This window comes from Anomalospiza imberbis, chromosome 4 (assembly GCF_031753505.1).
Source record: "Anomalospiza imberbis isolate Cuckoo-Finch-1a 21T00152 chromosome 4, ASM3175350v1, whole genome shotgun sequence".
Lineage (NCBI taxonomy): Eukaryota > Metazoa > Chordata > Aves > Passeriformes > Viduidae > Anomalospiza > Anomalospiza imberbis.
In genome coordinates, this window is record NC_089684.1 from 73,016,659 (window position 1) to 73,032,625 (window position 15,967).

General features: G+C 43.7%; 1 protein-coding gene across 3 annotated transcripts in view; it reads right to left on the reverse strand.

The window, feature by feature from the left end:
• ATRN (attractin) overlaps positions 1-15,967 on the reverse strand; it is a 146,653-nt gene that overhangs the window by 41,485 nt on the left and 89,201 nt on the right. The window lies entirely within an intron of this gene.

The following is a 15,967-nucleotide window of genomic DNA, read 5'->3' on the forward strand; positions in this document are numbered from 1 at the left end:
GTTGAAAGTTCCGTTGCAGTTCACAACCACTGTGTGGCTGGAAAGTGAACTCCAAACCTGCATACCAGATGCTGCAACCTCAACAGTCCTGCCTACACGAGACAAGAAAACACAGAGTTACTTACTGAGTTTTGCTTCTGAAGTGCTTCCCAATATTCTTCTGATTATTAAAAGACAGCAAGATTTCACTTTTTGTGTAAAAAAAACAGTGCCTAGTAACTAAAGTGCTACAGTATTTGCATAAATGGATATTCTGAAATAAACATAATATTCTGGAATGTACTTAAGGCAAAGATAATCCTTACTGAAATATCTCATCCCAAAATACAAACAAGTGAAGTAACACAGCCAGTATTAAAAAAAACAACTTTTCTTATCATTTCTGAGAACAACCGTGATGCTGAGTGACTTTAAGAGATGCATTTCAAAATAAAGCCCTTGTTATGTATCAACAATTCTTAAGTAGAAAAAGAAAATTAAAAGCACAAGGGAATCATTGACAGGCCAGTCTCCTGTAGATGACCATCAGGATGAGTTTCTGTGATGGAAACCAGAACTTGCTGCCATTACAAGAAAAAATAAACTGTTATTTTTAAAATAAGAGAGATTTTATGAAAGATTAATGAGACTGTTACCAGAGAAGGGCTTCTTATTTTTTGATAACAACTGCAGGAAACAAATAAAACCAAAAACAAACAAACAAAAAATAATGTAGGTTTATTTCACACAGAAGCCTTACAAATGCTTTACCAGTGGTGATTATTTTCTCTACCTGTTGGAGTTCTTCTCCTATAAGGCCCAATTGAGGACCTGAACCTCATACATGGATTAAAAAAGAACCCAGGTTGTTTCTACAATTTATTCCTCACAAGCTGAAAATACTTTGTGCCATCAAACCTAACCAATCTGTGTCACAGGCAATTTGGTCTCATAATCGTTAATGGTTTGCTTACTTAGAGCTTAATTTCCCCTAATATAATCTGTTCCCAGGACTTAATTAATTCAGTTACATTGAAGGTTTGGTTGGAAATAGCTGTTGAAAGTAGGCTGTTCATTCTGGATCCATGAAAAATATGGCACCAATTTCTTAGCAGGCTGGGTTTTTAATTAAGTTTAGCTGACAGTAGAAGATTCATTTATCCATTCTCAAAAAATGAATTCTGTACCAAGGGCTGAAGCAGTTTAACTGCAGGAAAGCTCCATGGGGCTCGTGCTGGGGACCTGGAAAGGCTCCCTGAGGTACCGGGCAGAACGTGAGCTCAGCTGCACCATCAAATCCCCACTTTCACATCAAAGAATCCCAGAACTGTTGAGGTTTAGGCTCTGGGCCCATCCAGTCCAGCCATCCCCCAGCACTGCCACCACTGCCCCATGTCCCCAAGTGCCACAGCCACAGGGCTGTGAAATCCCTGCAGGGGGAGGACTGCACGGGGGACTCCAGCCCTGCCCTGGGCAGCCAGGGCTGGACAGCCCTTTCTGGGAAGACATTTCCCCTACCATCCACCTTAAACCTCTCCCTGGGCACACCTGGAGTCACCCTCAGCCACTGGGGAGCAGCACCCCCAGGTCCTCTCCCTGACCCTTCCCAAGCCACACAAGGAGGTTTCACACCCCATTCTTAGGAATAACACAGCACCCTCAGATACTGAATTATGTTAATTCCAAAGAACATTACAAAGCTTGTGTTTATCTTATCTGGAAAGGTCCCCTGGAGAGCACAACCGCCTGTCCTGCTTTTCCTATTGCCACATCATTTGAAGTACCAAAATAATCCACCTGCTTTCCAGAGAACCAGAAGTAGCTGGCTGCATGGACTAACAAAACTTTATAATCAAGAGCTTTACATTTTTTATCATTTGATTAGCATAAAATATGAAGCCAAGAAGAAAATTTGGCTTCCTCTAACTAGCCAACATCTAAAAATTGCACTGATTTTGAAATCAGTACACGCAAATTTCAAAGGAGTTAATGGCAAATGACTTGGCCACAAAATAATATAAGCAAAGGAAAAGTATGTTTGAACCCAACAGACATTTCAGTAACAGTTGGTGTTTCAAACTCAAAATATTGCTGGAGCTAAACTACAGCCCGTGGCTGATAGAAATTTTGAAAATCCAATTAGAACAATTACATACCAGGACTTGGTTTGCATAAGCACCAGTTTGTTCTTCAAGAGAAAAGAAAACTGAAAATAATTTTGAGATAACAATTTTGTAATAAAGTAGGCCAACTAAGACCTATGTTCACCTTAAACCTGTACATGCAGCAATACCTAAAATTATTTAAACCTCTCTTCTTGTGATCGACAAGTGTTCTGAACTCTTTAAAAACAAACTGAGTTTCACGTACCACGAAGAAAAATCAGTTCACAACCAAATAGGAAATTATGAAGAATTTTTTTTGTTAAATCCAGCAAGAATTAAATTTGAGTAACTCCTCCCATTTAACTGTAATAAACAGATATACAAGTTATCCAGCACAGCATAACTCTTTCCACTTATGCTGGAAGTTACTGATATTTTACAGGAAGCTAAACTATTCACCACAATGGGATTAGGACAACAACTTCTACAAACTCAAATAATTTCCAATATTATACATAATATTAGCACCCCTAATCTAAAATTAACTAAAGAACTGAAAACGTAAGAGTTGGGGTTGTTGCAGAAGGCTCTGGGGAGACCATGCAGGGCCTGAAGGGGCTCCAGGAGAGCTGGAGAGGGACTGGGGACAAGGTCTGCAGGGACAGGACCCAGGGAATGGCTTCCGCTGCCAGAGGGCAGGGATGGATGGGATCTTGGGAATTAGGAATTCCTGGCTGGGAGGGTGAGGAGGGGCTGGATGGACTTCCCAGAGCAGCTGGGGCTGCCCCTGGATCCTTGGCAGTGCCCAAGGCCAGGTTGGACACTGGGGCTGGGAGCAGTCTGGGACAGTGGGAGGTGTCCCTGCCCAGGGATGGGCTTTGAGGTCATTTCCCACCCAAACTATTCTGGGATTCTGTGAATGCATGGAGGAATATTTCAAGTATGCCAATTTCATACCATAATTTGTTACATTTTAGGCCTCTAAACACTTGAGAAAACATGAACAACCACAGAAAATAGTGTTTTCGCAACTTTTTTACCTTTGTAACAACTCACACATTATATTTCTATTTTTCTTCACAAATATATGAAGTGACTAAATTCCCACCAGTAGTGCCTTCCTTTTCATCCCTATTTCATATCAGGGATGAGAAAAAGAGAAACTGAAAATTATATTTTGCACAGGACATGCTCCTAGAATTGAACTGTGTAAGAAAGAAAAATAAAATTCTAATTAACTTCTGAAACCAGAGTGACCCAACAGAGACAGCACAATGTGAACCTGGCTCCCAGAGCTTGGGGCTTGCTGTGAACTCAGAAGATATCAAAAGGTCCAACTGCTATATCCATTAACCTCACCTGGCAGGTAGGAGAATGCTACAGCACTACTGTTTTGAGAGTCTACAGGACCACACAAAAATTTAGAGGTTTTTGGGCTGCTTTCTGCTTTTTATTTCAATCTAGCCCCAGCACCAAAGTTAACGAACAAAAAGCAGCAGGGGAAAGTGGAAAGCTGGGAGTTCCACAGGCTTCCAGTGAGAGAAAGCCACAAGCCAAACAAGCTGCAGGTGACATTTATGCACATCCTCCTCTGTTTCTTCCCCAAAACTCTACTGTTTTGTCTCTTTTCTCCTATGGTTAGAGGCAAGGATTCAATCTGACCTTGGCGAATACAGACAACACTTACAGGATGCCATGGTCTGAATGCTGAGTGCCTGTGCCTTTGTCAAAGGACCTGCTGTAAAACAAAGGGGCTTTAAGTATTCTCGAGTGATGCCAAAGTCATCAAAACATTCATTTTGCCCTCTAGAATAATGCTGGGGGAAACTTCTCTTCTGCTCAGGAGTATTGTCATTGCCTGTTCCAGTTCTCCTTCAGACACAAACACAGTGTGCTCTGACGGAACTCCTGGCCAAGGCCCAGGCTGCTCCTGGTGCTCTCCACTCCAGAGGAGCACTGAGCCAGCTCCAAGGGCCCTGGCTGGGAGCTTTTGGGAAAGAATGTGCCAACACAGCAATCCAGCTCCCCCACCTGAACACGGTCTCAGTCCTGCCATGTGCTGCTGCTTCCTGTGTTCTATGAACGTCTTTAATGAGCCATGGAAGTCATTGAGGCAGCAGAGAGCTAATCACAGGAATGAAGGGCAAAAAGCCTTTCGAAAACACCCTTCAGAAGCTGGGCTTCGGGAGCTGACCCTGCTCACTGAGATATGAGCAAACACAGCAGCAGCCTGAGAGGAGCCTTTTTCAGGCAGGTGGCTCTTAAACAATCTCAGCAATGTCAGCACCAGGGGACACTTTCCAGAAGGAAGCGTTTGTTCATCTCTGCGGGTGGTCTGTGGGATTCAGACACAGATTATGACATCCAAATCCAGGGTCACAGGGGCATTCCTATCAGCCCTTTACACTCAATGGAAACCTCATCTGAGGTTCAGCTGACCAAGGCACGTGCCTAATAATAAATAACAAAAAATTATTACCTGACCAATTCCATAACAGAATCATAGACACTGAGGCACACAAAGACATCTAATTGTAGACCCCTAAATTTAGTTAGTTTAAATTTCCATGGTGCATCCTTGCCCTTGGTTTCATGGATGCACTGGAAACTCCATTTGTTGACTAAAGAGGGGTAAAAGCTATTGCAACTGCCCTGGGACACCTCACCTGGCATCCAGCTGCTGCTCCAGGATCACAGAATAGGCTGGGTTGGAAGGGACCTTAAAGCCCATCTCATTCCACTCCCTGCCATGGGCAGGGACACCTCCCACTTGACCAGGGTGCTCCAAGCCCCATCCAACAGCTTTTGAGTGAATCCCTACCCCAATCACACCACGGAAGCAGAAGAACATTCTCTTGCAGAGGCACCATAGATCTCTGTTCTAAATGAACAGCAAAACTGCACCCAAATTTGGAGGTTAGGTAGAAAATTTAACCTAATCCACAGGCAAAGATTCTCTAGATGCAAGTTAAACCTTAGGTTTCAGAGAAGAAAGGATCTTAACAGGAGTTAATTGTAACTTGAAAAACTCTGACACACAACAAGTTGAAGTGGAGCATGATTAGGAGGTGGGAAACCCCAGAGAGTTTGTAATGCATCCGATGCTTTGGTGTGGACACCAGAAGCAGCACTGGAAGGGGCTCTTAGGTTTCCCTTGAGCCTTCTCTTCCCCAGGCTGAACACCCCCAGCTCTCATTCCATCTCCAGAGCAGAGAGGCTCCAGCACTTGAAGCACCTCCACGGCCTCCTCTGAGGCCCAGTTCCTCATCTACTGAACAGTTCACCCATCAAATCCACCTTTCTCCAAATCAGAGAGAACTTGGTGCAGCTAAAGAGGTTCCCATGCTCACGTTTGCATTCTACAACAAGCAAAAATTTAATCCTCACTCAAATTTGATTTTCACACCTACTACTCCAAGTCACTCTACTCCTGCGTGAAGGATGAAAGAGATTAATGACTTACTCCTCACCTGCTGCAATATTAACTGAGCCATTGAGCTTTATGACACAAATACTCACTACCGTGCAAATATAAAACCTGCTTCACTTCTGAACTTATTCTGAGATGAAAATCGATTTACATTCCAATACTGTGTTGCTTTCCTGCAGTAGTCACAAATTGTCACTTCTCAGCTAATTGGCTGCAGTCAGCAGTTGGCTCAGAAATGCCAATTATACGTGTTTTGTCTTCCCATGTGAACTCTCTCACGTTGTGCAGAGCGAACACAGGCACGACTGTCTCTAAATTAAAAATAGTGCTTAAGATGTGGTCCCAAATTTCACAGCATCCCAGAAATTATCACACAAATCTGACAAATGAGAAGTATTTGTTTAATAAACAGCCAACAGCTGAACTGTGATGCACATCTAAATTTAAAGTGCACTAGGAAATAAAATTCTGGAAAGTCTCGGAATTGAAACAGCAAACTCAGCTCAGACCATGCACACCTCCACATGACAGAAACATGGGGCCAGAAAAACTCAATTCTTCTGAATCCTCAGTGAATTCTTCTGAATTCTCTGAACTTCTCAGTTCTTCTTTCAGGCCACTTACAAGAAGAAAGACCCTGAGGGGCTGGAGCGTGGCCAGGGCAGGGAACGGAGCTGGGAAGGGGCTGGAGAGTTCCTGAGGGAGCTGGAACTGAGCTCAGCCTGGAGCAAAGGAGGACCCAGAAGGACCCTGTGGCTCTGCACAACTCCTGCCAGGAGGTGACAGCTGGGAGGATCGGGCTCTGCTCCCAGGGAACAGGGACAGGAGGAGAGGGAACGGCCTCAGGCTGGGCCAGGGGAGCCTCAGGCTGGGCATTGGGGAAATTAGGGAAAGGGCTGCCCAGCCCTGGCAGAGCTACCCAGGGCGGTGATGGAGCACCCCTCCCTGGAGGGATTTAACAGCCACGTAATTTGACACTTGGGGACATGGGTTAGTGCCGGCCTTGGCAGTGCTGGGGAACAGCTGGACTCAATGGTCTTAGAGGGTTTTACAACATAAATGATTCTGTGATCCCGCAATTGCAACAATTATTCCAGAGACAAGGAAGCTCTGAGGTACTTGGAAAAAGTGGTTAAAAATAAAGATCCTAAACCTTGAGACAGAAGACACGTCACCAGTAGGAAAGCACTCCCATCGTCTGAGTTCCAGTTCCTCAAGCACCTCCCTCCAGTCCCAGCTGCTGTGGTGCAGATGCATTTGGGAGGGACCCCGTTGTACTTGGGATAGGATCCCACTGCACTTGGGAGAGGATCCCACTGCACTTGGGAGGGAAGGATCCCATTGCACTTGGGATAGGATCCCACTGCACTTGGGAGGGAAGGATCCCGTTTGTCCTGGCTTGTAAGATAAGCGTGTATTCTATTTGCCATCTGTTGGAGGTGGGCAGTTTTCTTACCTCTTCCAAGAACAATGCCTCCCTCTTAATGGGCCATTGAATGACTCACTGCGTGACTGATGGAGTTGCATCATCCCATTGTGAGATGCTCCACCCAGAGGGAAGAGCCAAGCATCCCTACCTGCATAAAATCAGCATTTTTGGGACAGCAGAACAGCCACTTCGCTGGATTCCCAAAGGAGCAGCTTCTTGTCCACTGGATTCCCAGAGGAAGACCAGGCCCATCTACTCTATCACCAGACCTTCAGAGAAAACTACACCCTTCTACAGGACCACCGCTTCAGCAGCATTTCATCTGCCACTCCAGGAGGAGCAGCCACCACTTAACTGGACTATCACCAACACCCTGACTCCACAGGGTGTCAGGCTGCTGACTCCATAAGTAGTTTTGTTTGTACTAATTACTTTTTTTTTTTAAATTATTATTATTATTATTATTATTTAGGTTTTTTTTTTTCTTTTCCTAGTAAAGAACTGTTATTCCCATTCCCATATCTTTGCCTGAGAGCCTTTTTATTTTGACATTGTGGTAATTCGGAGGGAGGGGAGTTTACCTTTTCCATTTCACGGGACACTCTAGCCTTCCTCCACAGACTCCTGTCTTTTCAAACCAAGACACCGTTGCACTTGGGAAGGAAGGATCCCGCTGCACTTGGGAAGGAAGGATCCTGTTCCTGGCTCCATGCCCAGCAGAGCTCTGACACCATCTGCGTGCAGGCTCCGTTACATTCGGCAGCATGCCAGCTATTGCTGGAGAGTTTCAGCATGGAGAAAATTAAAACTTTAGCACATAACAGCTCAAACTCTCACTCAGACCCTTGAAGTCCAGTAAAAAATGAGCTTCATAGCCTACTGAGCTTAAAAGGAATAAAAGTTGTTTTCCTAAAGAGCAGGTGATGTAAGTACACAAGAGGGAATCAAGAATAAACAGTATAAAACAGCCAAAGCAATATTTGCAAGTTTCTTTTTTAAGGGTTCAATATAGCTGACAGATGGAAACAGGCAAAACCTTCTGTCTTGCATCATTTCTGACCAGACAAAACAGGGGGGAAAATGCAAGACAGAGTTGAGGGTTGCAGTAGTGTTAATGGAGAAAACAAGCTCTGTCTCCTTCCCGAGGAGGCTGTGAGTTCCAAGGATCATATTGGATGAGAAATTTAACATGTTTATCAAAACATCCTGTAATATGCCAGCTGCAGGAATCTCTAATAAAATAAAGTACTGAACTAAGTGTATATATATTTATACATATTACATATAGAATCATATAATGGTTTGGGTTGGAAGGGACCTTAAAGATTATCTAGTTCCATCCCCAAACTAAATATGTATTTATATAAATAATCAAATTAAAATACCTATGAATGACAACATTGTCACATTATTACACAACACTGAAGCCACAAGTCATCTCAAACGTCACATCACGGCCTGAAGTGGCAGTAATTAAAACCCCCCAAATTTACTTTAAACAAACCACATAGCATCAGGATCAGTTTTAAAGAGTCATGAAATCAGAACCACAGGGCTGGGCTGTTTTATTCATCACAGGTTTTCCTGTTGAGAGCCTTGGCTATGATTTGGTGTTCAAGAAATCTTAATGTGAAAAAAATAACCATGCTGGGTAGGGCAGAATGAACAACTTCTCTACAAGCTCTCAGATTTGCATTAAGAAGGCCAGGTAGTCACTGCCTATCACTAGAAGACTACTACAACATGTAAGTCTCCCTTTTGTTGTGAAGAATTTCCCAGTAAAATACTGAAGTAACAAATCAATTGATGGAATTTACTTCAATCCTCAGTCAAGATATTAATGTAATTTATTGATACTTTTGGTCCAGGTGTGGGAAGCTGGATGGTGCTAATCTTGCATGCAAAACAGACTGGTTAAAGAAGTAACCATACAGGACACTTATAACTCAAAAAATAATTTAAGAGACAACCAATTTAAGAAAAAAATCCCTATGAAATCCCCAATCATGCCAGAAATTTATTCCTATACAGGACTATGACAGTACTATCCTGCCCTGACCCAAGCTCTTGCTTGCCAACATTGCTGGGAGCAACATTTGCCAATACAGTAAAAACAGTCAAAATCTTAATAATACAAAGTCTGGAAGATAAGTGAGAAAAAAAAAGTAGTTTTCAGGTCATTCCAGGGATTATTTTTTTCCCCCAAAAGAAGCCCCGCAGTCAGCTGAGAGCTGTCAGTGGAGTGCTGGCATCTCTGGCTCCATGTTTGGGAGCTAAACCAGCCACAAGCATTGGGTTTGTCACCCTGTCCTGGGGAGACTTTATGGTGCTCGTATCCCCATTTGTCCGTTTAGCCCAGAAATAAGTTTTGCACCTTTAAGGCTGGTTCTGAGAGCGAAGGGGGAGAGAAGAAGCGCGCAGTTTGTTTCCAGACACTGCCCTCACCGCTCCACATTCCTGCTCCTGGACTGTGCTGTCTGCAGCACAGACAGACAGCAGGACAGAGCTGCCCTTTGCTGTTAGTTAGTTTTAGCTCGCTGAGGCAGAGAAGGTCCCTGGACTGGGTTTTTCTCTTCCCTTGGAGCTGTTCACACCTGCTCTGGCAGCTCCACCTGAGGCCCAGCGGGAGGGACTGATCAGAGACTGAGGGGGCCGAGCTGCAGCCCGCGGAGGGGCGGCTGAGTTTGTCTCTCTTTGGGAGCGCCAGGAGGCTTTATTGTTTGATATTATTCATTCTTTGTGCGGGTGAATGCTTTGCCTATTAAATAAACAGTTTTTCCCACTTTTCTCCGAGGAAATCTTTTCCCAAGCCAGGTGAGGGAGGGACGCTTGAATTTCCTTTCTAGAGGAACCCCTTTGGAGGTTTTCTCCCAAATTTACCTTAAACCAGGACATACCCTCTCTTAGTTCTGGATATACTTTCCTTTGTGGTGTAGCCAGGCTGAATCCACTGTCGCATTTCAGTGGGTGGCTTCTTCTATTTTACTGCCAATACGCTTTTCTCTCCTTCATTAACTCTGCTCACTATTCTGACTCTTTAAATAAGCTTTTGTATAAAGATAAGTATCTCACTCTTTCAGCTTCCCAGCAATGGCCCACAGCACTCATTTTCTGAAATATATTTGAATTTGGGGTCTATATTTACATTCTCTGATGTGTTATGGTATTTTCAAGAGTTATTCATCACAGAAGTACAGCAACTTCAAGCAACCAACACTGGCCTCAACCAGAAGAAATTAATGCCCGATTTAGACTTAGCTTCCATAGAAAATTAATTCTGCAATTTTGTATATGTTTTCCAGCCCTGCATTCAAAAAGAGAGAAAAAAATCAGCTTCCTTAAAATTAAGGCAATCAATACATATGTCACTGTCAGATCTCAATAAAACACAACTCAAGAAATGTTCCTGGTATTATTAAATCTGAATTGCAGACTATCTCTCTCTGTTATCCTATAACTTTTCTTATTTATGCAGCAGAAGTTCAGCAACAGACATTCAAAAAGACTTCCAGTGCTGTAGAAAGGTATTACTATAAACCTCACAAAGTTATGCGAGTCACTGCAGTTCATCCCAGGAAATCTCAAGCTGCAGATGTAAAACCCCAACACTTCATTGGTTGCCCTTGGAGAGCTGGAGAGGGACTGGGGACAAGGGACAGAGGGACAGGACCCAGGGAATGGCTCCCACTGCCAGAGGGCAGGGATGGGTGGGATATTGGGAATTAGGAATTGTTCCCTGGGAGGGTGTAAGGCCCTGGCACAGGGTGCCCAGAGCAGCTGTGGCTGCCCCTGGATCCCTGGCAGTGCCCAAGGCCAGGCTGGACACTGGGGCTGGGAGCAGCCTGGGACAGTGGGAGGTGTCCCTGCCATGGCAAGGGTGGGATGGGATGATCCTTCATCTCCCTTCCAACTCAAACCATTCCATGAATCTCTGATAAAAATCCACCCCCTCCCCCCCATCAACACAGCACCTGGGAAAAATTTGGCATGAACAATTTTCAGGATTGTTGACGCTACAACCTCCTGCAAAAAGGACCGAAGTGGCACCACATCCTGCCAAGGGTTAACTGCCTGTGAGAGAAATCCTCCTTCCTCCTTTTAAAGGATTTAAGAAGGTGCTAACAAAAATATTACTTAATCGAAAAGGGAACAGCTTCTAAAAGGAGAAAAATGTCATCAGCTGATGCCAAAAATAAGGTGGCAGGAGCAGATAAAACACAAGCAGCTGTTTCATGTTTTAAAGGACCATTTAACTGTTCTGTTTTAAATCTTTCCATCCCACAGTAGATGTCAGTTTGCCTATTCTGAAAAATCAGCATGTAATTGCATGTCTCCAAAAGTAATTACATTCAACAGCAAATTTCATCAGATTAACAAATTGATTTACATTACACTGTTGCGTTTCAAGAAAACCTCTCACATGGCAAGAGAGATGCAGGGAGAGAGGCTCAAAAGCACCTGCAGTTACAGCTAAGGAAAGGCAAGGGACATCATTAGCAAACAACTTTGGCATTACAATGCTTTCAGAAGCAACAGAAAAAAAGAACATTTTTGGAATAAAGGGTCCCAGAGAGTTGAGGATGATTTTATCTCTGCACTTACATCTCTTTCTTGTTAAATATGCATGAGGCACATGAGGACCTGGCAGGAAAGCTGTCCAGATCAGCAACCTCACTGTGATTTCAAGCCTACATAATTATTTTATCAAAGCAATCCCTACCTATCTGAATGTGTTTTATTCTCTTTGGCCAACAACAAAGACACTCCTTCTTTGCCCTCACTGGGAGCTCTCTTTCGATGAACCTGTTGGTTTTGGTTTGAGAATGACACTAATTTAGAAAAAGACTGGAAACCTCCACGGGCCATGACCAGTCCTCAGGGGCTATTTATGCTGCACCAAATACTTAATGCTCCTTCCAGAGAGGAATCAAGGCATTAGAGACAGTTCAGGCCCTGCTTTTTAACTGTGGATGGTTTCTTCACTCGCTCTTTTTCCATGGATTATCAAAGCCTTTTAGTCAGGCTGTAAACCTCAGAGAGGGAAAGGCAGAGGGCATCACTGCTGGCAATGATCACGCCACCTGAAAGAGGCTGAAAGCCTAAAAGAAAAGGAACATGTGAGACCTGCTGCTCCTCCAGCTCTGTTTTGGGCCCCTCCTCACCTGGCAGGAGCTAAGGGTACCCCAAAGCTTTCCCTGTCTGTAGCAAAGTGTCATCCATCATTTAGCTCTGGAGGAAAACAAATGCTTCCTGAACTTACTAAACATGAATGGCAAATAAAATCAAAGCTTAATTGAAAGTGTTACTAAGATTCTTGCTAATGCAGACCACCTGTTTTAGGGGTAATGTTGCAAATAAAACTAGGAGGTTGATTGGGAAAAGCATTAGAAGAAGAATTGCAAATCAAAACTGCTTTAATGAAGGAGCCTTACTTTGAACAATGAGAATTTCAGAAGGTTTCAGTATTTGCATACTGGAGGACACAATAGCAATGAAACACTGAAATAAACAATGATAAAGATCAGAGCAAGTGCTTTGAGGACTGTGGACTCTTCTTATAAATGTAATTCCTGGCAGTTTGCAAAATATTGGCTAATATTTCCAACTTGAACAGCCACATTCAGCATAAGAAAAAACAAGAGCCATTCCTCAGCAGAATCTCAGCCTAGTGTAAAATTCATCTGACTCTGACACGCAGCTGACACCACGTGGCTCCACCTGAACTTTGCCTATAAACAAGACAGGAAATACCTCCAGGCTAAGGAAAAGACCCATTTCCAACATCACTGCCAGCTCTGCTGAGCCAACGAGATGTGAAGGCAGTTTGCTCTCCTACATCCCTACAGACATTTTCAGCGTATCACTGGAAACCAGTGGGAACTGTTCCCAGGTCAAAGGAGGCAATTAGTAACTATAACACAATCCTATGGGAAACCCTTGGGCTGCAGAGGGAGGCAAAGAAGTCTTTTGATGCCTGTGAAAGAACAGAGCTTCAGCTATTCCCTTAAAACAGCTCAGATAGAAGAAAAGGTCTTTAAAAAGAATCAGTAGTTCCAGGTCTAATATACAAGGCACCTGAATCCAAGAAAGTGCCAGTTCCGAAAGGTTTAAAGGGAGCACAGTTGTCCTCCCACATCTATCAGAAATCTCACTTCATGCAGCACTGCAGCTCTTCACTGGAGCACTAAAATGAGCGTTTTCCTTCCAAGGTTGGATGCAGTCATCCTGGCAATGGGAATTTAAGAAAAGCAACAGAAGGCAGAGAGGGAGGGCCCCAAAGGAAGGGGTTCATTAAAGAGCACCTCAGCTAATGGCTGACATCTCATTCCTGGGGATGGCACCTGCAGTGGATCTGTACAGAGCAGCTGGAGCTGTGACACCCGAATTTCTCCTGTAGAACCAGGCTGGGAGAGCTGGGAATGTTCAGCCTGGGAAGAGAAGGCTCTGGGATGACCTTATAGCCCCTCCCAGGGCCTAGAGGGGCTCCAGGAGAGCTGGAGAGTGACTGCGGACAAGGGCCTGGAGTTCTAGGACAAGGGGGAATGGCTTGCTACTGCCAGAGTCAAGGGTTAGATGGGATTTGAAATTCTTCCCTGTGAGGCCATGGCACAGGTTGCCCCGAGAAGTTATGACTGCCCCATCCCTGGAATTGTTCCAGGCAAGGTGGTATGGGGTTTGGAGCACCCAGGGATAGCAGGTGTCCCTGCCAATGACAGGGGTTTGAATGAGATGGTCTTTAAGGTCCCTTCCAATCCAAACCCATCTGTGATTCCAGGATTCCATGTGCCAGTCCAAACACAGTCACCTGTGACAGTCACCTGGATCACTACCAAAAGAAAGCACCATAGACCAAATTCTGGTTTAATTACAGCACATTTGAGCCTGTCCCCAGTTTCCAGGTCTCCTATGAGTGACAGTTTGTGCACTTGCCCTCCTGACACCTCCTGTGCCAGCTGCCATCCACTGAAGGGCCATGAATTGTTTCACCGTGCAGTTCACCGCTCACCCTTTCAGCAGAGGAACCAGAGAGCAATGCAACATTTGGAGTGGGCTCACCAGGACCTTCCTGTCAGGGTAAACAGCATCTTTGGAGACAGAATAACTATGACAACACAGATGTGACTGAGCTAAACAATCCACAGATTGTCTCTCAGGTCCCTCCAAACCTGTTTGTTCCATGAACTATCTGAGTAAAAAGGGATAAAGATATAAAGGAGACTGTATAGACAGACCATCCTGAAATAAATCAAGTAGAGGAAACCTGAGGAAAGTTTGAGAAACCAAAATTGAAGACAGCAGAGGCAATTTTAGCTATTTTTCCATTATGGCCTTTATGAAACCTGAGTGGAAGGCAACAATTTCAGTGAGTTGAATGTTTCCCACTGGTTCTCAAATGCACTTCAAACAGTGGGAGCTATGCAATGCTGCTGCAGCCTCCACCATGCTGCACATGCAGCGATGCTGCATAGTCACAGTGGCACTTTTTGAAGCCCAACACGACAATGAATTGCCAAGAAAATGATATATAGTGAATAACTTAATGAGATTTTGCAAATGGTACATTTAGTATGCAAGGGCTGCAAAATTCCTTCGCCTCTTTTTGTTTCTTGAAGCATTTGGTTCATAATTAACATTTAAGCGTGTTCAAATCAAAATCCTTCAACCAACACGAAGGAAAGACAGGAGGCAATTGCCAGTTAATGATACAATTACAAACTGGTTTTGCCTTAATCAGCTTCTAAACGTCTTACACATGCTCAGAACATAAGGATCAATACAAGATGCTTGGAATCTGAGAGAAAAAAATCAAATATCAAATGGGACAGAATGTTATTGAATATAAACAATACTTTGGGTATGAAACAAGACTAAACCACCAATTTCTATTTAGTGAGTGGTAGCAAACACCATCAGCAGTAAATTGTGATGAAGCAGAAATCTTACAGCCAGGGGAAAGTTTCCTGTATTAGCAGATCGAATTTTCACCCTCCTGTACACTCTGGAGAGGAATTCCCTCACTGGACTCGGCCCCAGGTAAATGCATACAAGTTTAAACAGGGTTAAAACCTGCTGACATTTACACAGGTATCTAAGAGAGTTTCAAATTCTCACCTCTAACTACTTGTCAGCTCCAGAACTGCAGTTTCACCTCAGAGTGAGCTGACTTTGCACGGATTGAAACCCATGAAGAGAACTCCTCTGAAAGTTTCTGCACTGAATTCCTTTGCTTCTTACTGTGCTATTGTACAGCAGGTTATTTACAGTCGGTGTCTCTCTTCTACTCTGAGCTAACTTTGGAAAGAATAACAAAGCAAACTCACAATGAAGATTAAGCAATGAGGAAGAACAGTGGGGAAAAGATTACTATTACATTTACATAAGTGAAAACCCACTAATGTCCAACACCCACTGATGTCCTTTCCTAAAGGAAAGGAAAGATAGGGAATGTTTAGAGCCAAGCTGATGAGAGGAAGGTGAACACCTGGGGTTTGCTAAATGCTTCAAAATTCCACGTGTCCAACATTTGCAGCAAAGATGAGCTCACAGAGCAGAGAGAATGGAAATATCCAGACACTGTTGACAAGACCTTACCAGGACTTTCAGGAAAGCTTGGCAAAGTAAGGCTTTAAGTGAACTCCTTTATGCTTGGAACTGCCCAGAGAGGAGGAATTAGGAAGAAGATTGCTGTATTTTGAAGGTTTTTGCATTTTGCTGCTTTAGTTCTTTTACTGAATAATCATTTTAAGTCATTAGCCAGGCAGGGAAAGACATCCTAAACTAATATACTTTAAAAAAAGAAATTAACTGAAGTTGTTTGAAAAAGAGGTGGAGCAAGACAGGGAAAGAAGAGCCAGAAGTGAGCATTGGCCATCTCTTCTGTGGGACAGAGCCATCTCTTACACACAGGAGCACTTATACTTTCCAAGGGCAGATTTTAACAGGCAAGGAGAGAGAATGAATAAGAGACAGATTTCAATCAAGGACTTCAAGATAAAGTTTGCAATACTTAGAAAAACAAAGTAA